The following is a 21,432-nucleotide window of genomic DNA, read 5'->3' on the forward strand; positions in this document are numbered from 1 at the left end:
AGAGAGGCAGCTGGGCTGCAGGAAAGCCTGCAGGCTTCTCCAAACCCCACCAAAGCTGGGGCAAAGAGTTTCGCTGCCTTCAGCACGCTCAGGTGAAACGCTACTCAGCGAGCACCTGTTTTGCAGGATTTCACTATTTTTACTGCCAAATAAGTATTATTGGATGCCTCTGGGCACATCGGCCGGAACTCCTGTTCCCTTTGAACGCAACAGCAGCACTTACAGCCAAGACAGAGGGAAGCAAAGCATCCTTCCCTCACCACAAATGTGGCTACAGAGACCTACACAACTAAACGTGTTTTAAAACTAACACAGAGGGCTGTAAGTGTGTCAAGAGTTCCTCAGGGACGCTTCTGTCCCCAAGTGCAGGAGGGATGGCTTCTTCCCCAGGGCTCCCCAGTGTCCCCCTCTTCTCCTGGTGACTTTCTCCCTTGTCCTGGTAAAAAGCACTTTACAAAGCAGCTTCCACCTCCAAGCTCCTGTCTGGGATGAAGCCCAGCTTGAGAGAGGCCCCAGCACTGCATCCTGCTGCGCTTCAGCTCGGCCCCAGGATATGCTCTGTGGAGGCCGAGTGCAGGGAGTCTCTCAGCCCGGCAGCATGATCCAACTTTGCACCCTGGAGAGACTAAAATTTCCCTCAAGATCAGGCTTGAACAGTCTCTGCAACAGCGCCCAATTGCTACAGAAACCCCACGGCCTGCGCTCCTGCTCTGTCCCCGTGAACCCTTGGTTTGGTGCCTTAAATAGCACCCAGGTGGTATAAAGGTCTCTGCAGGCGGGATTTCATCCCCACTGTGTGTCTGCTCCAGGGGAGGGTAAAACCTCCCCTTCCCAGGCTGCCGTGGGCAAGGACCTGCTTTTCCTTCACCACAGAAGAGCTTCTGTGTGTCTAAATTCATTAGGAAGGGAGGAGGGAAGAGAAAGGCAAATAAAGATAGCAACTTCTTTGCCCGACCAGAGCGACCAGCGGTGTGCCACAAAACCAAAACAGGCGCTCCAGCAGCTCTGAAATCATAGAATCACAGAACCAAACCAAACCAAACCAAACCAAACCAAACACTGGAATTTAGACAGAGAGCACAAATCATTGTGATCTCCCAGTGAAAAATCACTGTCTCCCCACCGAGCACCTCACCTGCCCGGAGAGGGAGGGGTTCAGGTGGAGCAGTTCAAATACAGCTCCTGCCTCCGTGCCCTGGGCAGCCCTGGGGACACCAGGCAGCGGCTGGTACCCTGAGGATGAATGTGAGAGCACTGTGGCCCCTCTGGGGACTGGCATCCTCCCCTCCAGGAGGGATTGCAGTGGGCTCTGGATCTGCATGGGCTTGGCAGAGCAGTGCTGCTGCTTGGGCACACGCCGCTTTGGCCTGTTCGACTGCTGCTGGGCTGGGAAGACGCCCGGCCACAGGCTCGCAGCTCAGCGCGGGCATCCACCTCCCGTTCAGCAACAATAAGGCAGCCTCGTGCCCAGCTGAGTTGTCACTGCAGGTGATGCTGAGGTAGAAATAAAGTGTAAGTGAAACCCAGACACTCGGTCTCATTACCCACCCCCCTACATCCTCCTTTTTTAAAATCTGTGGGAAATGAGCTTCAAGGAAAAAATTTGTTGAGAGCCCTGAGCAGCGAGAGCTGGGTGATAGCGAGAGACGGGGGAAAGCACAGTGGTACCGAAATGAAACTGAGCGGCGTAAATTGCTTGGATTTACAAAGAGCAAACTCCAGGATATGAATTATGGAGTATTAATTCCCAGCCAGATCCAGCTTCGCACTTAACGTCTTATTTCTACAGAAACTTGCTGAATGCAATAATACGACAGGACCAGGCTCTCTAGCCCAGCTTTCACTGAGCAGGCCTGGATTTAAACCAGCTACTTACAAATGAAAAGCTGATGCTGTGGTTTCCCAGGCCCTGGTTACACTCTCCCAGGACAGGCTGGTGCCCTGGTTCACAGGGGGCTGTACCAGAGGCCTCAATGCTGCTTTTCCTTACAAACTTGCGTGTCTGACTGCCACGCTAGCACGTCACAAGGGTAAGCCCCTGTATTCCATGAAAAAACATGGATAAACACAGCCTAGAGAGTTCGTCTTCTCCGCACCCCAGTTCCCCCTGTTGGCATTTCTGATTTCCCGTGTTTGCTGGTGCTTAAAGCGCTGCCACAAGAACCGCCGGCATGGAGCAGCGGGAAGGTGGGGCAGGGCTGTGTGTCTGCGTGTGTCCCTCTGTCCAGGCTTGGGTGATGTTTTTGGAAGTCCTCTCCGTCCCTTTCTCCAGCTTGGAGAACGACAGCATGTGTTCACCATCCCGCAGCCAAGACCCAGGGCAGCCAACCTCGCTCCTGCTGCTTTCTGTTATTTTCATCCTGCCGTAATCGGAGGGGACAGGTGAGATGTGCTTCAAAACACTGTAATCATATTTTAAATGGAAATGAAATGTGTGAATTAAATGTAAATTACAGCAGAATGGAAGGACAATCACTATTAGTTAAGGTCTGACACCTATTTTTGCAGACCTTTCCTAAATGCCACAACTTGTTTCTCCGCACTTGTGACGAGGACTTGTAATTACGTGGCAGCTGCTCCTGCAGCCGGGCGGATGGTGGGTACCGAGGGGGGCCTGTGTATTTTAAATAGCTATAGACTGCTTGTTGGTTCTGTGAAATTATGAAGCAGCAATGATATTTTTATTCGGGAGCCATGAAAATAAACCTTGGTGTTTTCCCCCTGAAAAGGTGAGGCTGTAATACAAAAGGACGTTTTTATAGAGTCAATTTATTTAAGGGTTCCCCCATTTGCTTTTATATTGGAAAAATATGTGCCTTGCCAATGAACTGAAATTTCTTCTTTATCTTTAATCCCTACCCCACCTCCTCCGAGTCACTGGCTATTCCCGCAGCCTGGCTGTACCTCGAAGCCTCCCAGCAAAGTCTCACTTCATTTTTCACAGGGGGAAGCATCCACTGGCCCTCACCAGTTGTGGCACCGGTGTGTTAAACACGGTACGTGCGGACAGGCAGAGACAGTCCCTGCCCTGTGGATGCTGCAAAGCAACGTGGCAGCCAAGGCAGCGTTATTATTCGGGGAAGGAAGGTGAGTCCCAGCGAGATCAGAAGTGACACTCTGGGTCTGTGGCACAGCCTCCCTGCCCAGGAGAAGTTGACTACAATAATGAGACAACTTACGTGCAGTGAAAATGGTACATTGTGGGAAAAAATAGCGCTGTGCAGAAACTGGTGGCACGCTGCTCCTCGGGTGACATCTTTGTGATTCAGAGATTTCCTCCTGCGCCCGTTGTTCTGCCTGTCTCCCTGAAAAGATAAAACATTTACTGTTCTCATTATCACTGGGAACTTTTCAGCTGGGAAGAAAGAGAATCCTTGTCCTGAGGAAGCTGAAAGCTAAGTGCTGATTTAATCTATTATTAATACCTGGGGCTACTTAGCAAATTTTTTATTTTTAAAGTACTGGACAGCAAACAGTCAAATGAAAACCGATAATTCTGACACCCTGAACATACTGTCACGTTGCTCTGGTGTGTCTGAGCTTAGGTGATGAAAAACCCATCTCAGGGCATCACAGAGGGTGCACGAGTGTCCGTACGGCCTCACAGCCACACGCAGAGCCTGCCCTGGGCCGGAGGCGGCTCCCACCCCGTGGTACACACGGGGCAGCGAGGAGAGACACTGGCATCCCTCTGCCCTGGGCACCCTACGAGGACCAGCTGGGCATGCAGGAGGCCAAGGACAGCACACAGGGTCCCTTCGCCCGGCTGGGGAAGCAGCTCTGTCCCAAGCGCCCGCTCCCAGCCCAAGCTGGCAGCCCCAGTGGGGACGTGGCCGCTGACCACTGGGCTGGGAGAAGAACCAGGTTCGTTTTGTTTCTCAGATTTTCCTCCCTTGTTTCAAAGCAGAAGGATTTTTGGGCTTAATTTCTTGCAATATTGCACTGGGGGAAATATATCATTGCATGTTGGGATAATCACAACATTTAATTCTGGTTTCAATAGGTCTTACAGATAAATATATATATATATATATATATAGTGCATTGAAACAAAATGCTTTTTGAAATGGAAAAAAACCCTATGCCATTTAATTCCTAAAAGGTCAAACTGAAATGCTTTGGCCTTATCGAAATGATTTTCTCCTTTGATTTTTCTTTCCAAATGCAATTTCATCAAAATCAGTGCATTTCCGCAAATGTTTCACCTTTGGTGAAATGGCATCTTCTGACAGAGAAGTGTTTTGTGGGGAAGTCTCTGACCGGCTCTTGCCGGGAAGGAGCCACTCGCTGCGGCTGGACGGGAGGAGCGAGGGCTCTCGCCAGCACCCAGCCACGAGCTCTCGCGGCGCAGACACGTCCCAAAGCGAGTTGTGACGGCTGGAGATGGGATGCCGGGAGAGCAGCGCACGGGCTCTCCCCACCGCCGCTGCCCGCACGCTGCCCGCAAAGGCAGCCGGGCTCACGCGAAGCTCGGCCCGTGCCCGAGCAAGGCGCCGGATCGGGCCCCGCGGCACAGCAGCGGGTGCCACCCCGGCACCCTGAGAAGGGCCGGTTGTTCCCCCCTCGCAGCCGTCCCTGACGGGGATGTGATGAAGGGGGAAATGTCTCTCATTCCTGTCAGGTGATTCACTGCCCTGGCCCCGTGCTGAATCCTCCCTCCTCCCGGGCGAGAGCGCTGGGAGGATCCAGAGCCTTCCTTCCTATTTTTACAAAGCTTGCAGCATTGTCAGAAAGGAAAGGGTACCATCTGGTTAGCCCTTGTTTACTGCACACCCTGCCAGTTTGAGCTTATTAATCATATTTACCCAAGTATCTTAATTACTCCCTGTCTAGCGACTTGCCTTGCACTCAGCTGTTGACCCGCTCCCCTCCCCTCTCCCTCGTTCTTTTTTTCCTCCTTCTTTTTAATTCCTTTCTATCATTAATCACAGGAGCAGCGTGGGCAGAGGAATCCGTGGCTCGGCTTTCGCCGGTGGTGGTGTTGCTCTCACAGCCGATGGGCTGGAGTTCACCGCCGCCTCCTGCCAAACTTTGCAGCGCATCCACCGGGGTCGGAGGAGGGCGAGCGGGCAGCGAGGGCAGCGCGGGCAGCACCGGGGTCCGTCCTGCCTGCAACTGCCCCCTCGGGCTGGGTGCCCGGGGCTGCCCAGGCTCCCCGGCTGCCGGGCTGGGGCACGCCGGAGGGCGTGAGCTTGTGCGAGGAGACACCATTAAAGATGGTAATTTGTTGATCCAGGCTCTCCCGGCGCTCCAATGCGAGAGTGGCACCGTTTTCTTTACGACCTCATAAAGTCACAGCCGAGAGGCCGATTTGGAAAACAAACTGCCTCAGGTTGACAGATAATTAGATACAGGGGACATATTATACGCCTTTGCATATAAATGCGCTCTGAAGCACGTTGGTTCATCAGAAGTTTAGGCTACGGGAGAAGCAGGTACTCCCGGCACATCAGGATATATGCGCTGGTGCAGCCTTCAGACGACGGCTCCATTTTATGGCCCTTTCATCTCCTGTTCGCCGGTGTGCTGTGAGCACGGCTGCGCTTCCGAGGCAAAGCTGCCTTGGTTTGGTTTGGTTTGGTTTGGTTTGGTTTGGTTTGGTTTGGTTTGGTTTGGTTTGGTTTGGTTTGGTTTGGGGATTTTTCACCCCAGCAGCCTTCTGAGCTTCCTTCTTCCCACGAGACAGGGCTTGCGTTTTGCATCTTGGATTTTATGCTCCTGTGCTTGCAGCAGGGAGGAGTGGCTGAATGGGGATTCATTACTATTATTACTATTTTTGCATTACTATATCACGTCCAAACCTCACTCTTCCTGAGAGCGAGCCCGCTGAGAACAGCGGAGCAATTCTGAAATGACACGGTCCTTGTATTTATACGGCAATTCAGCATCCTGCTCTCCCAGCCTCCAAACCACGAGGTTTCAGATATTAAAACAAAACAAAACAGTTGGGTTTCTTTTTATGCACGTCAAGATTTAAGGTGTCATCCAGCCGTGTTGTCAAGCTCTCAGGGTTTGCTTTTCCAAATGAAAGCCAAGATCCCTGTACGACCATGGTTCCTGCTGGGGGTATTTTCAGAGCATAACCCAAACTTGCAGGATTTGACCAAATTTTGCATGCGCAGCTGTGCACCCCTCTGCTCACCTTTCAGTGGTTTCCTCCCCCTCCAAATCAGACCTGCACCTCACCAAGATAACCCCTCTTTCCCAGCTCCCCCCACATATCCCTCTATTTTGGGGGTGAGGCAGAAAATGTCAATTAAATGGCCACATTCCCAAGGAAAGCTTCACTATTAGTCCCTCTCCCCCAGAAAGGCAAAATAAAAATGTGTGTGGGAAAGATAAAGCTGTCAGAAAAGCAAAGGGAGAAAAAACCCCAACCCTAAGCCCCCAGCAGCCCCCATGAAGGGAGGTGATATAAATAGAGTTGCTGTCACTTTGATGAATCAGATCTTTTGTTAATTAGGATACATTGATTTAAGGGTTGTCCAACCAGATAGACCTCTTTTCCTTTCCCTTCCCTCACAAATTACAGCCCAGGGTGGTGGCAGCGCATCTGCCTCCCTTTCATCGCCTCCTCCTTCAAAGATCACGTTTCCACTTCCACGTCGTACAGGAACCTGGGCAAAGCCACCCGGGTGACGTGGCAGAGCTGGCAACGCTGTGGCTTCAACATGCCTTTGGCAGGGAGAACACCGGGGAGCTGGAGGCGCCGCTGGGTATTTCTGGCCTATCTGATATTTGTACCCACTTCACCCCCGGCAGGACCTGAGCTGGTTCTGTTCCCAGAGCCCCTGTGGGGACACTGGAGGGTCGGGCTGGGGGCAGCGCGGTGCTGTCCAGCTCCTCCACGTCCGGGAGCACCCGGGAGCACCCAGACCCAACACAGCAAAGGCCAATACGTCATCTACCACCCGGGGAAAACAGGCCACGGAGGCTCCTGCAGGGAGAGCCAAGGTCGGGGCTCCCAGAAAAGCCCAACGTCCGCAGCTGAGGCCACCTCTCCAAGGGCACGTGGGCCCTGTGTAAGCAGCACATGGACCAGTCAGATTTTTCCAGGCTGCAGGGAAGCGTGGCCCCACACGCCCTGCCCGGGCCGGCCCGGCGGGCTGCCGCAGCGCCCTTGTTTCCCAGCCCCGTCCCACCGCGCGGCTGCCCTGGCTCCATCCTGCTGGGGCAGCACCAGGTAAGGCCCCGCTGGCTTTCTAACCGGCGCCCTCTCAGCAAGGGAGGATCCTCTGCTGCTTGGCACCCCCTCCCTTTGGCCTCTGCACCCCGGTGCCCTCGCGACTCGCTGCGGTGAGCCATGGCTTGGCGGTGTTTGCATTGGCGACCGCCCCTGCTCCTTCCCGCCGTCCCCGCAGGAGCCTTCCAGGCTTTGCAGGTTTCCTCACTGCCTCTTGTCGTCACTTGAGCACCAGCGAGTCCGAGGGAGAGAGGGGAGAAAAAGTGCTGTGCTGTGTGGATTATTGTGTGTTTGTCATCTGGAATGGTGTAAGCTGTAGGTACAGCATCTCCCAGCGGTGATTTATGGCCCCTGTCAGGCAGCACCAGCGCTTTGTCTGCTGTAGCGTGGAGGATGAATGCAGTGCTGTCAGCCTGGGCAGGGCAGTCTTTCTCTCGCTCTGCTCCGCGCACTCGCTCCCCATTTCACGCCACTGAACATAAACAATCTTTTGTAAACCTGACAGTCACACTTGCTTCTTTGGAAACATAAAGCAGGAATGTATGACTCGGCTTTCATTACCCAATTTCCTAGGCTGTGCAGAAAGCTCTCCAGGAAGACGGGGAAGGGGAGAGACCCCAGAGGACCAGACAGATCCCAAAAAGATAAAGGGAAGGGATGTGCCTACGCAGCACGCGTACACCAACACCGGCCGCGAACACGTGTGCCCACGCCCCCGCGCCGCATCGCGATTCACGCACCTATTTCCCACTGCAGTTCTGACACACAAACGTGCCCTTCACAGGCAGCTCCTGGAGCAATGCACATTTCCTACCTCAATTGTTGCCGTATATCTTCCTCCCTCAAGCAGAAAATCTAATAGCGGCGTAACACTGGGATCACAGCCTGCTCGGTAACGGGCTCTCGTGTGCCCACCGCAGGTAACAGAAAGTCTTACAAAAATGAATGCACTTTTATTACTATTAATAGTAATTGTAATAACGCTGTATGTGGAAAGCACCCAAAGCTCTTCGTTCAGATTCAGAAGAGGGTGTTGAGAAGTTACGGTGGGAAATGGGTAGAAAGGCAGGGGAAGAGCCGGCACCTCCAGGTAGCATCAGGCAACTGGCTCCTGTCTGCACAGCCCAGGGAGGGCCAAGTCTACGTGATGGTGCAGGAAAGGTGGTTGGTGAGCCAGGCCCTATGCCTGGTGCAAGCTGCTCTTAACAAATGACATGGGTATAAGAAACTCGAAGAACGGGAGCACTTAGAGCGGGGATAAATGGACCATCTTGTCTGAAGCGCTAACGGGGATATACGTACTCGCGCTCAGCCTGCCGAGCGCAGGAACGCGCCCCGCTGTTATGGTGAGTGCTGAGATTTAGCCACTGGCACAAAGTGCCATGAATTTAAAACCTGCCAAGGGGCAGAATAAATGCTGTTCATCTTGTGGATGCTATAAAAGGCGTGAGGAGCAGGTTCCATCTTGGTCCTGCTGCAATTTACTGCTCCAACTTTGGCTCTCGTGCAGATGGCAGACAAGGCCAGGTGGGCTCGTCCCGCTGTCAGTGGGACACTGAGGTGCAGGCTGCTCACTGCACAGGGCTTGGCCAGGTCTCCAAAGGGATGTGAGAGGGGACAGATCCTTCCCACAAGCAGCCATCAGCCCTTTGGTGGGGGCCAAGCTCAAGGCTGAACTGAATGCAGGAGATGAAGCCCAGAACCCGCTCTCAGAGAAACTGTCCTCACATCCCCTCCTGCAGTGGGAGGGAGAGCTTTCGTTCATGTTTCTGGAAATTGCAGGAAGAAAAATGTGTGACTGTGTTTTGGCTCCCTGGCACGCCAGCGTGAAGAGCTGCAGGTAGCTACCGGGAAACCAGAGACATGGCAGCACCGCGGGACCTGGCCGGAGGGCGACGCCGCCTCAGCTACAACCTTCCTGACGCTAGACGTTGGAGAACAACATACAACCTTCCCATCTGGAGGCTCAAGCTACCGGCTCCTCATTAAGGTGGGAGGACGTCGGGATAAAAAGTGAAGAGTGAGGAACTCCAGCCCCCGTGTGTCCTCCTGGCTCCCGCTGCCCCCAGCACCTCACTCTTCATCATCACAGAACACTCGCTGGATCCGCTGAGCCCAGGGGGTGCCGGAACAGCTGCCGGTGCCTCGCCGGCCCCGGGCCGCGCCGAGCGAGCCGCGCTGCCTTGCCATGTTTTACAAGAACAGCTGCAGCCTTGCTGGGAACATTTCTTCACTGACGCGCTCCTTCCGTTCCCGGCTTTGGCGCTGGGCTCTCTGTCCTCTCCAATCCTTCCCTGTGACTTTGAGATCAGGGACGCCGGGCGGGGGGTGCGGCGGAGGAGGGAAATAGCTTGCAAATAGTTTGCTGTTTTCTTTTCCAGATGGTTTGTTTTGGAAGTTCCTCCGTGTAAGCCTGAGTGCTGAGTCTTGAACATCTGCTGAGGAGGAGCCTGCTCGGTATAAATGTGAAGAGGCTGCTGGAAGGGCACATTCTGGGAGGGTCTCACCGCTCCCAGCGTGGCTCAGCCTGGTGGCAAAGGTTGTCTTTGCATCCCGAGGTTGCAGGGGGGCACGCAGGCTCCCCGTGCCCTGGCCTGCACCCTCCACTCTGTTAAACCCCACAGCTGCACTTTGGGTAGGATTTGTGATGTGTTTTAGTGTGTGTCAAGGACACCTAGAGCTTAGGAAAACACACCCTTTAAAAAAATTTGCATAAATCTGAATAAGCAAACAAGCTGGTGTCTTATACTGTGGCCTTTCCAATGGCTTTAAAACCAATTATTTATACTTGTGAGCGCAATCAAATAGGTATTTTAGTGACAGCGCTGCCTTCTTGCATTTGGCTGCTGAGAGAGTGGATCTATTAAAGGCTGGGATGGTTGGGGCTGAGCGTGCTGGAGGCCTGCGGGAACCACAGAAAATATGAGTAACCGGTTCAAGGGATCAGTGACAGGAAAGGAAACTTTCCTGGCAGGTTGCTATTTAAGTCTGTTGGTTCGGGGGTGACTCGTTGTTGCCACGACCTCATGGAGCGTCTCCGTGTTTGTGTAAGTGCTGCTGGGTTTGCCGGGCGCTTCCTGCGGGAGGGACCAAACCGGCCGGGCGGATCCAGGCCAGAAGTGACACCGAATCGTTCATTCACAAGTGAGAACAATTGCGACAACAGATGATACATTAAAAAAAAGGGAAAAAAGCCCGGTGAGGCCTGAGTGATGCTCTGAGCGGTGCTTGGTGCCCAGTTCGAGAGCTGTGTGGCTCGTGGGCTGCCGTTCCCTCCTGAGTCCCTCCCCGCACGAGCCTTGGTGCTGAGTTGTGTCTTGCTGCAAAGCCATGAGCAAGCCCCAAGACACTGCTGTGATTCTCCCTCCACAGATTCCTCCCTCACGAGCCCACAGAATTCTTCAGCAACGGTCCCACAAACCTCCCAGAAAGCCCCCCCTTGGGCTAACGTGACCCTGCGTGTGCACACGTGTACGAACATGTACTTACACGTCTGCTCTGAACAGGAAGGAGGAGCAGCACTGAGGTCCCTTGTAGTGCTTTGCAGAGAGAGACACATAAACTGCCAGCGCGGGTTGGATTTTTTTTCTTTCCAGCTCTGACCCAAGGATTTTAATAAGAGGCACCTTCTCCAGCCAGCGACTCTGATATTGCCGTGCAGAGAGCAGAATTAGACAGCTATGCCAATTGACAGGGCATCTCTTACACTTTACACAGGATTTTAATTTTAATGAACCCTCAGTGGTTGCAAGGTTACATCTTTAAATCCATTTCACCCTCCTCTCATCACATCATAATCGTAAATAGCACTGGCTTTAGAGGTGTTGCATTTAATTGAAAGTTCATCTGCAGCTTCCATCAATTTGCTTTTCTATCCCCTACAAACAACCTATCATTTTACTTAAGAACAAAACCAGAAATGTAATGGAAAACAAGCTCTTTGCAGAGAAATGATAATTAGGTGACCGGTTTGGAGGGCAGTGTACTACACAACAATTCAATTATGTCGTTGTCTGATGTTTTTTCATAACAAAATAATTGGTTGCTGTATGGCGACTTCGGAGAAGGAATGGGACCAGCTGCTCCTTCTGGTAATAAGGGCAGCTGGGAATGGAGGATCCCAGGCCCCGTCACACACCACTTGTACTTTCCTGGTACTTTGCAGGAATCTTAGAGGAAAGAGACACATTGAGGGGGGAAAAATCGAGCAAATTGTTTAGCCCTTTCCACATACTTGGACCTCCTTTGTCCTTCCCAGAGACAAGAGAAACCAGACAGGATTTGGTAAAGCCAATAGAAAGGGAAAAATCCAAAAAGATTTTCCCTGAAATAAATACTGTGATCTGCTGCCTCTGTGCACACAGACATCCATACCCATGGACACACGCACAGACCTTGGCCACGCACCAGGGCTGTGACGCTCGGCTCGCTCAGTGCCAACGCCGGAGCAAAATCTCTATTTCCAGAGCCCAGCAAGACCCCAGAGCCCAGGGCTCTGCCCCAGCTTGGGAGCGGGGGCCAGGCCCCCCGGGGTAAACCCAGCCCCCCAGGGTCATACGGGAGGTAGGAGGGAGGTACCACAGAGCCCTCCTGCACCACACAACTGCATCGCTGGCCACTCTGCCAGCCCTCCGCTATTTATTCCCTTTACCATTGAGCTTGTCGTTTACATTTTTGTTGAAAAACCCCAACCTTTATTCAAACGGCGGGGCTGTCTGCAGCTGGAGCCTCACGTGGGCCATCGCGTTTCCACCCGGCGCTGCCGCTGCCCCGAAGCTCCGCAGGACCAAAGGCCTGAGCGTGTTCTGCTGGGGGGGACGGATCCCCCGGCCCCGTGTCTCCTCCTGCCCGGGCAATGGCTCCAATTTCCCCTTTTGCAGCAAGCAGTTTCCTGCAGCCGGGGGCTGCAGTTCTTACCCAGCACATGCCTTTCAGTTAATTGCAACTTCTCCTGAGTTTTAACGCTGTTTCCCTGTGCTGAAGGATCCCTCTTCAGCTGCGCCCGTCCCAGCTGGCATTGTTTCTCCCCATCCCACATGGGGGGAGCACACTTATTTCCATGGGGAGAATTGATTATTTTCTCCTGCAGCTGCACTTGCTGTACACAGGAATTATGGGTCTTTCCACACCTGTGAAAGAAACATTATCCTCAGCCTTCAAGGGTGAAGCATCTTATATTTAGTTGGACTAAATAATGATTCTTCTCTATCTTTCATATCGGGATTTAAGAGCACCCTGGAGCTACAAAGTTTATTAGAACCCATAAGAAGAACTGTACCATAAACGGGACAACCGTGGCCATAAACCTGCACCTTGAAGTTGTAACAAATCCTGGGATGTTGAAGTAGGACACGGTCTTGTCTCAGTCAGCAGAAAGGAAAAGAAAAAAAGGAAAGAAAAAGAAGAAATGCAAACTTAAGCAGAAAAGAGGCCTGGAAATATAGAGGAGAAGAAAGGGAAAAATAATAATAATAAAGAAAAGCATGCTGCTTGCATAGCCTTCTCAGCAGGAGCCCTGGGATAGGCGCCCACATGATAAAATGCAACTCAGATTAATGGGGAGAGAGAGAAAGGGGAGCCTGAAGGAGGAGAGGGAAGACAAGGTGAAAGGAAGGAGGTGCTGGGGGATTTACGAGATGCTTATGCAGGGAGGGTCATTCGCAGCAGCGGAGGTGATGGGCTGCTCACGTGGCTCGGCTCAGCAAGGCAGGAACGGCGGCGGGTGAGACCCAGTGCTGTACCCCAGATAAGGGGCTGGAGGGGACGAAATCCCAGATTTGTGACAGAGGCGGGGGATGCCTCTGAGCAACACTGGCTGTGGGGGGAGGACATGGTAGGAAATGGGCTCAGAGACCTCTCGTCCCCTCAGGGCACATCACTTGGTTGCCCCGTGCCTCTTCGCCATTGGGTTTCCTCTCTAACTTTTCTACTTGATTTTATTGTCACTTATTTAGCTTCCATTTCCTTCCGCTGGCAGTCAATCTTTTCAGCATCTCAACCTCCAAGTTCTCTCCATTTCCACCCCTCATCCACACCACAGGGGGCTGAAGTGTTTCAGTTTGCACATGTTCTGCCTCCCGCAACCATCGCAGCCGCACGGTTCGGAGATGCCAAAGGACTTCTGGGATTTCCGGCACCTCGGGCAGGCTCTGAGCCGCCCTCCCGCACGCTACAGAGGCTGCAGAAGCCAGAGAGAATCCTGTCCCTCCCCTCCAGCATTCACTCTTTTGTCACATCGGGTTATTTTTGCTGCTGTTGAATAGATTAAATGACAGCGGGGTTTTTTTTAAGTAATTGAGTTTTATTTTGGAGAGGGAAAAATGGAGAGCTAAGTGGGAAAAGGAGGGAGATAGGAATAAACCACACATCTTTTTATATAGGATCCACAGTTAATTCTTAATTAGAACTGACAGATGCTTCTCCCATAATCCTATTCCCAACATGTTCTGTTTGCTTTGTTTGGCGCTGCATGATACATGGTGGCATCGTAATGACCTTTCGCAACTCCTCCTGGAAGTGTTATTGGCACTCCAATGATTTATTGCATGTTCCAGTTGATTACTGGGCCATTTGTCAACATTTTTTTTTCGCTCTCCATAAACCTGTCTCCTGTGTCACAGACATTCGCTAGCATGAAAATTTAAACAAATACAGTGTTCGGCTTGTAGTCAGCGTCTGACTTTTACTCCAGGCTTCCAGCACAAATTCATTCTGGCCTCAGCAAACGTTTAAACTTTGCGGCGCTCGAGGACGAGGCGCTCTGCCTGCGGGAGACAATGGGAGACCTGGGCATCGCTTGGGAAGTCTGATTTTAGAAAGCTATCTCCGGGTGATCTGTGCTAGTTGCTCAATTGTTTATTGGCATTTTGGTACCACTTATGGGAATGGGGGAAAATCAGTACTGGAATTAAACACCAAAATAATTGTCCTTAAAATGAGTGCCTGAGGACAGCCTGTATTCTCTCCCTCTGCTGCCACGGCGGGGTGAGGGGCCGGGGCTGCGATGGGGAGGCGGGGGCAGGTTTTGCAGCACAGATCCCAGGTCGGAGCCCGCAAAGCCGGGGCCTTTTGGGGCACTTACAAAGCAGAGGCCGCTCAATTCGTTAACGCTCTTTTGAGCAGACGTATTTGGGATCGGGGGGGTATTATGTGAGACTGACCAAAACTCTGAGGGCAAAATCACAATTATTCAAAGGCCTGAAAAGGAGCAGCTTTACTGGTGTCGGTGAGGCCCTGGCCCCCTGGGCACCCCGAGATGGATGCCATAACTGGAAGCCCCCAGAATCACCTGCCTGATTTAAAAATCCTGGCCCGTAAGTAAACTGGATATAGTGGCTGTTACAGTGGCCTGGAGCATCTGCACTGCATTTCGAGGAAGCTTTTCCAGGCACTCGTATAAATCACCACTCTGCTGCAGTAAAGGAAAGGTATTGTTTCACTGCTGTGACATCAATGCAGGCCACATAAATAATTTTTTATTAAGTGTGCAGTGCCCTGTAAAAATACACACACAATCCGAGGATACTGCAGAGCGAATGCAGAAGCACAGCCAGCTTTAAATAGTCTTTTCCGTACAGAAGAGGCTGGGATGAGAAAGGGAACTTGCTGGGGTGGGGAGAGGGGTGGCTGGGTCTTTTTCCAATTCCAGCTCAGATCGGCATGTAATGTATGGCTTAATTTCCTCTCAAATTAGACACTTGATAAAAAAAGTTATTATATCTGTCAAGTTGCCAGTGCTTTTTATGAGTGTGATAAACTAAGAACCACTGCTTTACAAACCTTGATAGGATGTTTCAGTACCTGGAAAACAATTTTATTGCAGCCTGGACTACTAACAAATTGCAAATACTGATTAAGCCATAAAGTTACAACAACATTAAAAAATAATGAGAGGTTATTGCACAAGGGGAAGGCTCTTAAGCAGCGGATGCAGCCGCCAGATTTCCATTGTGCACAGTAACAGGCCAACCTGCAAAGTGCATTTCTCCAGGAGAGCCTTCCCACCCGCTCCCCTGTGGAGGGTGCCAGGGGAAGCCAGATGGGTGCAGGGCAGGGGACAGGCAAAGGAGAGACGGGCAGTTTCTTCCCTCTGCAGCCGTGCAGGGACCCCTCTTACAAACATTAATATCTGCACTCTGCGTTTTAATAACCAGGGGGATTTGAAGTCAGAGCTTTGCACAGAGACACCCCTGCCAGGGCCCGGCCAGGACAGAAATCCCATCCGGGCACAAAGGCAGAGTCTGCAGCTCCTGCTAGAGTGGGCTCCTACAAACAGGGCGAGCAAGATCCTCCTGGATGCCCGAGCCACTCCAGTCTCCGCCGGAGGAGAGGAGCCTGCTGGGCTTCCCACAGCGGCAGCACCTGAGCAGGGCTGAGGGCAGTTTGGGGCCACAAAGGCCCAGGACAGCATCCCTGAGTGCTTCCACATTCATCTCCACCCCACTCAGAGTTGAGTGTCTGAGTATGGAAAGACCCGGGTCCTTGATCTCCCTGTGCCTCAGTTTCCCAGCTGTCCCATTCACATCAGAACGCCACCTCCGAGCCAGCCCAGCGTGAGGGCAGGGAAAGGCTGTGCCGAGGCCTTGGGGTCTGTCTAGATCCTGTTAGATCTGTGCTGGCAGAGGGATGGAGGCGCTGACTTTCCCAATCAGAACTGAAATATCAGAGCGTGGTACAACTTCAGAGTTCTTGGGTGCACCTGAGAGCTAGGACTGCTGATCTGTCCTTGGGTAACGCAGGAAACCCCGATTTCAGACCCTCCCCAACACATCCTGCCACCCCCACCCCATCTTCTGCTGCCTCCGACCCCCCACTGCACAACTCTGCAAACACAAGCGTGTTTGAACACGGCTTTAATAATGATTGTTTGGACAGAGACTAGACTGCCAAAACCTCCCGGGGAGCCAGAGAGAAATTCCTTCTGGGAAGCTCCGCCAGCGCTCAGGCCCTGTGCGAGGCTGGTGGGGTTTAGCAGGCAAAGAACAGTCTGTGTTTCGGTCGGGCTATCAAAGGTCATCGGGGAGATCCAGGGATAAAGTACATGAAGAGCCTCCCCCAGGCCGTGGCAGCCAACAGAACGAGATGTGGCAGCCAGACGAAAAGATCATCCCTCCCAGTTTTACTGGGCCTCTATGGGAGGCGAGGTCAGAGGCAGGCGAGCGACGACCAGAGCCCCTGGTCCTGTCAGACAGTGCAGTGATGGGAAACGTCACCTCTTCCACTCCCGTGGAACAGTCACTTGTGAGGGCACTGCCCACCCCACCGGCACCGCAAGAGACCGTTTTGGTGCCTACCACCCCTCGAGCGAGAAACGCAGTCGCTGCCGTTTTATGGATGAGGACGAGGAGCTTCACCTGACTCTAACTCACAGGATTCAATCTGATTTCATTTTGCCCCATGCAGTTTTAACAATGGCAAGCGGCTGTGTAGATCGTGCTGGTGCCTTTCTCAGGCCCCTCCACTGCTGAAACTGGGAGATCGAATCTCCTCACACTGTGTATCTCATTTTAAAAACCCTGCACACAAGCTCCCCACGCCCTCGCAGGAATTAAACCAGCCCAAGTTGCAGAAGGAACTTCAAAGATAAGAGTCAGTACGATATAGGCCTATGAAGTTTGTTAAGTACTTCGGGGTCTATGTGGATGAAGGGTAATTTATACATATGTGAGTTTCTATTAGCATTTCTTCAGCCCAGCACTCTCTGGTGACCAGAGCTGGCCAAACTCTTCAGTGAGCAATTTCTCTGATTAATTTAACCCTCTGCTTTCCTCCTTTTTAACCATATCTGAGCTATCTCTGAAGGTCTATTGATCTCAGTGATTTGTCAGTTTATGGTAAAGAACCCTTTACACAATCCTGCCTCCCAGCCCACTGGCTCTCCGGGAACGTGTCCCTTCACTGCTGTCTTTCCATTTTCACATTTCATTTAAAGTGCATCAGTGGTGATTTTAATCACGTGAAATTGGTTTTGATCTCTGATTAGTGATCAGAGATGACATTATGAAATCCTGTACAGAAGGGACAGCATAAGGACAACAGGAATCCCCTCTCAGCTCTGTTATTTTGTCCACCCTCCTAGAGCAGAACTGCCCCGAAAATGAGGCACTTGCACCCCTCCCCAGCACCTGTGCGAGGGTCGACAAGCCGCTTCACCAATACCTGAAGAGAAGTAGCAGTAAAGGGGTACAAATGCAGCGGCATCATAAACCCACACGGAATTCAAGCTAACATTCACCCTTCTCCTCTTTCCTACCATCTGCTGAGCTCTGCACGCTACACAGGTGCTCTCAAAGTCCCCGAGTCCGGGAGCACGCGAGGCACCTCAGCTGGGACTTCACACCTGGCAGGTCCTTGGAACGGCGCTTCTGCCCTGGAGCAGCCTGGCTCCTGCCACCAACGTCCTCGGGGTCCTTGTCCTTGCTGCTCGCAACAGCAAACTCTGTGACTCCTCCTCCCTACCCGCTCTGTGTAAGGCCGTGCTTAATTGCTGCATTACTGCATGGCTGAACTACTGATGCTGCAGTTAAAAACATTGAGGGTTTTTAGCCACTAAGGTGGATTAAAAAAATGAAAGAGATGAAATAAGTGAACAGGCAGAAAGATGAAAACAAAAAGTGGAGAGGGCCACAGTGACCCTGACAAGGGGCCTACTCCTTCCTCCTTGCTCTGACCTGCAAGAAGAGCCCCTTTATCTCTCCAAGACCCACGCTACAAAACAGATCTTTTCATCTGACCCACCTAAAAGGAAAATTATAGAAAAATTATAACAAAGACAGAGATTAGGGGGTATCATTCTCCCTTTTAACTAAACTTGCTATAATAAAGAAATGGCCTTTCTTCAGCACTTGAGTGGAGAGGTTTCCAGAAGCTGTGGTGTCCCCTGGGGACCCCTGCCTCCGGGCAGGACTTTGGCAAGGCTGGGTGGCAGCAGAAAGCTGAGATCTGGCCGGGGAGCTGCATCTCCTGGGTGCAGAGCAGAGATGCTCGCACAGCCCTGCAAGCAGACTTGCTCCATGAGGGTGTCCAAGCTCGTAAGCGCTGTCTGTTAATGGAGCTCATTAGCCAAGATGCAGCTACTCCCGGGCTGGAGCTGCCCACATCACTGCCAGACCCTGTGTCCCGGCACGTCCCTTATCTTTCAAGGAGCCCCAAAGCCCAGAGAAGGCTGCAACAAGCCCCCACCAGCCAGTGAGAGGGTCCCTTGCTGTGCAACACAGCCAAATGTTTGGTCCCCTGTGATCCCTGCGCTCAAGATCAAGTGCAGTAAATATCCAGGACCGGTCCCTAAAGGGCTCCTCTCCTCAGCTCTGTCACCCCTGATGGCATGTGCTGGCTGGCAAGTGGCACCTTGAAACCTCGAGCCTGGGAACTGTCTGGGAGCTCAGCGCATCCCCCCGCTCCGCTCTGCCATCTTGCACGTCCCTAAAGGTGAGCCCGGCTGTGACTGGCACCCTGTGGAAATCCGTGCTGCTTAGGAGCGTGATCTAAAAGCGTTTTCTTATGCACACACAGAACTGGCATTTTGCTAGATTTAGGGAAGTAGGCAAGACGTATTTGTCTGCGGAGGCTTTGCACCTTCGGCAATTATGTCTGCAGTCTGGAAAACAACAGCAGCAGGGTTGCAGCGGGGAGGGAAAAAAATTCTATCATGTCAGAATAATGAGATCTGTGATTTCAGCACTTACTGGGTCAGAGACACACACAGTGTGTTATCTGTAATGCTTCCCTCTGACATTCAGGGAAATTGCATTTATGCAGAGGACACGAGGCACTGAAGCACGGTGCTTCGCCGGCCCCTGACAGGGGATGCTCTGCCCCGGCCGCACCCGCTCCCCTCCTTTGGGCTCCCGGGATCCCCACAGGTGCGAGGAGGGGAGCACAAGGCAGCACAGCCCCTGGGCCCCCCCTCTCTTTGCGCCCTCACTGAGACACAACCGACACGTTTCTGCAGTGGCAGCCCCCGGGTGCATCCCGGGAAACTGGGGTCTGTTTCTGCCTTGTCCGCAGGTTCCTGGGGGCTCTGGGCGTGGGACACTGCGGCTTGGCACCGCACGTGGCGGGGGGGCCAGTGGTACAATCTTCCTCACCCCTTTAGGGTGTCCCGGATGAGGTTCAGATCTAAACCCTGGGGGCCAAGCGGCCCCATGGCAGCAATGGATTATCCCATCATCTCCCAGGGTTTTGGATTTAACCCTGCCACAAGCGCAGCGGGTCACGAGAGGCACAGAACGAGGAGGGGGAAGGCAGCCGGGACGCCATCGCCCCACGTATGGACCCGCCACCAAGCCCAGCTAAGCTGCGCATGGCCGAGGAGAGGGGTAACGGGCTGAGAAGCTCGGCCCTCCCCGGGCGCCAGCTCTGGGCTCAGAGTGCTGCAGGCTGTCAGCTGCTCCCGGGCTTCCGACGGCCTCCGAGGAGCAAGGAATTGCACCGCAACTGCGCTCATGGCTACTGACACCGCGCCGTCGGCTTCAGGGGAGAGGTGGGCACCGTGGTGTCAGCCCTCCCTCAAAGTCAAGAGGCCTGTGTGAGATTAGCGTGGCTAAACACACAAAATAAGGTGTAAGGCGGAGCTGGTTGCCCAGGGGCCAGTTTCTCAAGGAGACAAAACAGTGTTTCCTCATAATCTGTAAAACACTCCATAGGCATTTTTTGAGTTTTAGAGAAGCAACTGAAAACCAGGAATTCCCTTCCCTCCCTCTCCCTTTAGAAACCCAAAGTAGCGAAACTCAAAACATTTTGCTTTACCAATTAAAATCCTTGTGTTTTCATCCAAACCAGCTTATTTTGTAGCAGAAATACGTTTTTCTGACACAAATCTATTTTCAGTTAAAAAGCGACCGACCTAAATCAGAAATGAACTGACCAGCTGCCATGAGGGAGCCCTGCCCTGGCCGTGTTTGACGTGCAACATCAGACGAGGGTTTTCAGACTCCAGGACTGCTCACACAGCCACCGGCACAGGCCAGAAAGTCAATCAGAAATTCTTTTCCAAAAACGAACATAATTTTCTACTAATGATCTGAGCTCTCAAATGATACAAGGCCTTGGACTAGAAGCCGCAGAATAATTAACAGTGGCACTGGCTTTTTGGTCCTTACTACTTCTCCTTTGTACTTCTCATCATCCAGGGGTTCTATTACTGCTTTTACTTTTTGTCCCCCCACCCCTTTCCTTTTCTCTCTCCAGCGGAGAAAGAAAACCATGTCTAGATTAAAAAGATCTTGTTTTCCAGCTGTTTAAGATAGACTGAAACACAGGCCTGTGCCAATACCTGGGATCAAACCTCCCACTGTGGGAGAGGGAGTTCCAGCCCAAGGCCAGACCTGAATTTTGCCAGCAGCTCCTATATTTACAGTTTTCCTTGAGGGTTTTCATTACAGGCCACAGAGCTTTTGCAGTCGGGATCTGGAGTTTGTCTTGGACCTGGTCTGCAACAGCGTGGGGCTGCCTCAACAGGCCGACAGTTTCTGGACAGTTCCTGAGAGAAACGGAGAGAAAGGAGGAGGAGAAGGGGGTGGCCATGGCGCTGGGGTCCCCCTTTTCCCCCTGCCCGGGGCTGCCCTGCTGGGTGATCCCCGCGGCGCCTGAGCGGCCTCTCGGCACCCCAGCTCAGCCGGTGCTAAAATGACTCTTTTATTGTCAAAGCTGAAGTCGCAAGCCCTCGCCGCCGATGAAGGATGGTTCACGAAAAATCCTCCACAACACAGAAAACACACCCACGTGGCAAGACGAGCGTTTTACTTCACTGAAAAAACCTCAGATAAACAAAGATGAGTCTCGCAGGCGTGACGCTGCCTCCCCCACGCCGGGGCAGGTGGAGCCTGTCCCAGCCTCGCTGATCTCAAGGGTCTTTCTCTGCCCACAGGAGAGCGGGGCAGTGGGTCTGCTCCCGAAGCCCACCGGCTCCATCAGCGGGGGCTTTAGGAACTCAACAGACAGTGGTTTCTTGCCATGACCAAGAGCAGGTCCCTGCAGCTGCTTTTTACGATGATGGAATCGACTAACAGCGGTATAAAACGCTCTCGTTCGTCCGGCTGCTGATCTTTCGGGCAATTATTTGGAAGTAATGAAAGTGAATGCATGACATTTAAAAAAGAAACTCCGCTGTCAGCAGGAAAGCTGCCACATTCCTCCTGCACCTCGGAGAATACGCTTAGCTTGAAATAATGTTCATTTTAGCAGAGTTGTAAATTACAAGTGTGTTAGGGTCTTGTGGGATTTATTACCATTTGGAAAGAGGTTATAGG

The 21,432-nt window shown here is 52.4% G+C and overlaps 1 long non-coding RNA gene across 1 annotated transcript in view; it reads right to left on the minus strand.

The window, feature by feature from the left end:
• Nucleotides 1–3,186: 3,186 nt before the first annotated feature.
• Nucleotides 3,187–21,432, minus strand: part of LOC141935644 (uncharacterized) — a 128,930-nt gene continuing 110,684 nt past the window's right edge. Inside the window, exon 6 of the long non-coding RNA XR_012626599.1 lies at nt 3,187–3,305. This is a non-coding gene — a long non-coding RNA (uncharacterized LOC141935644). The remainder of the gene's footprint in view (nt 3,306–21,432) is intronic.

The sequence above is a fragment of the Strix uralensis genome, chromosome 28, assembly GCF_047716275.1.
Source record: "Strix uralensis isolate ZFMK-TIS-50842 chromosome 28, bStrUra1, whole genome shotgun sequence".
In the NCBI taxonomy this organism is placed as follows: domain Eukaryota; kingdom Metazoa; phylum Chordata; class Aves; order Strigiformes; family Strigidae; genus Strix; species Strix uralensis.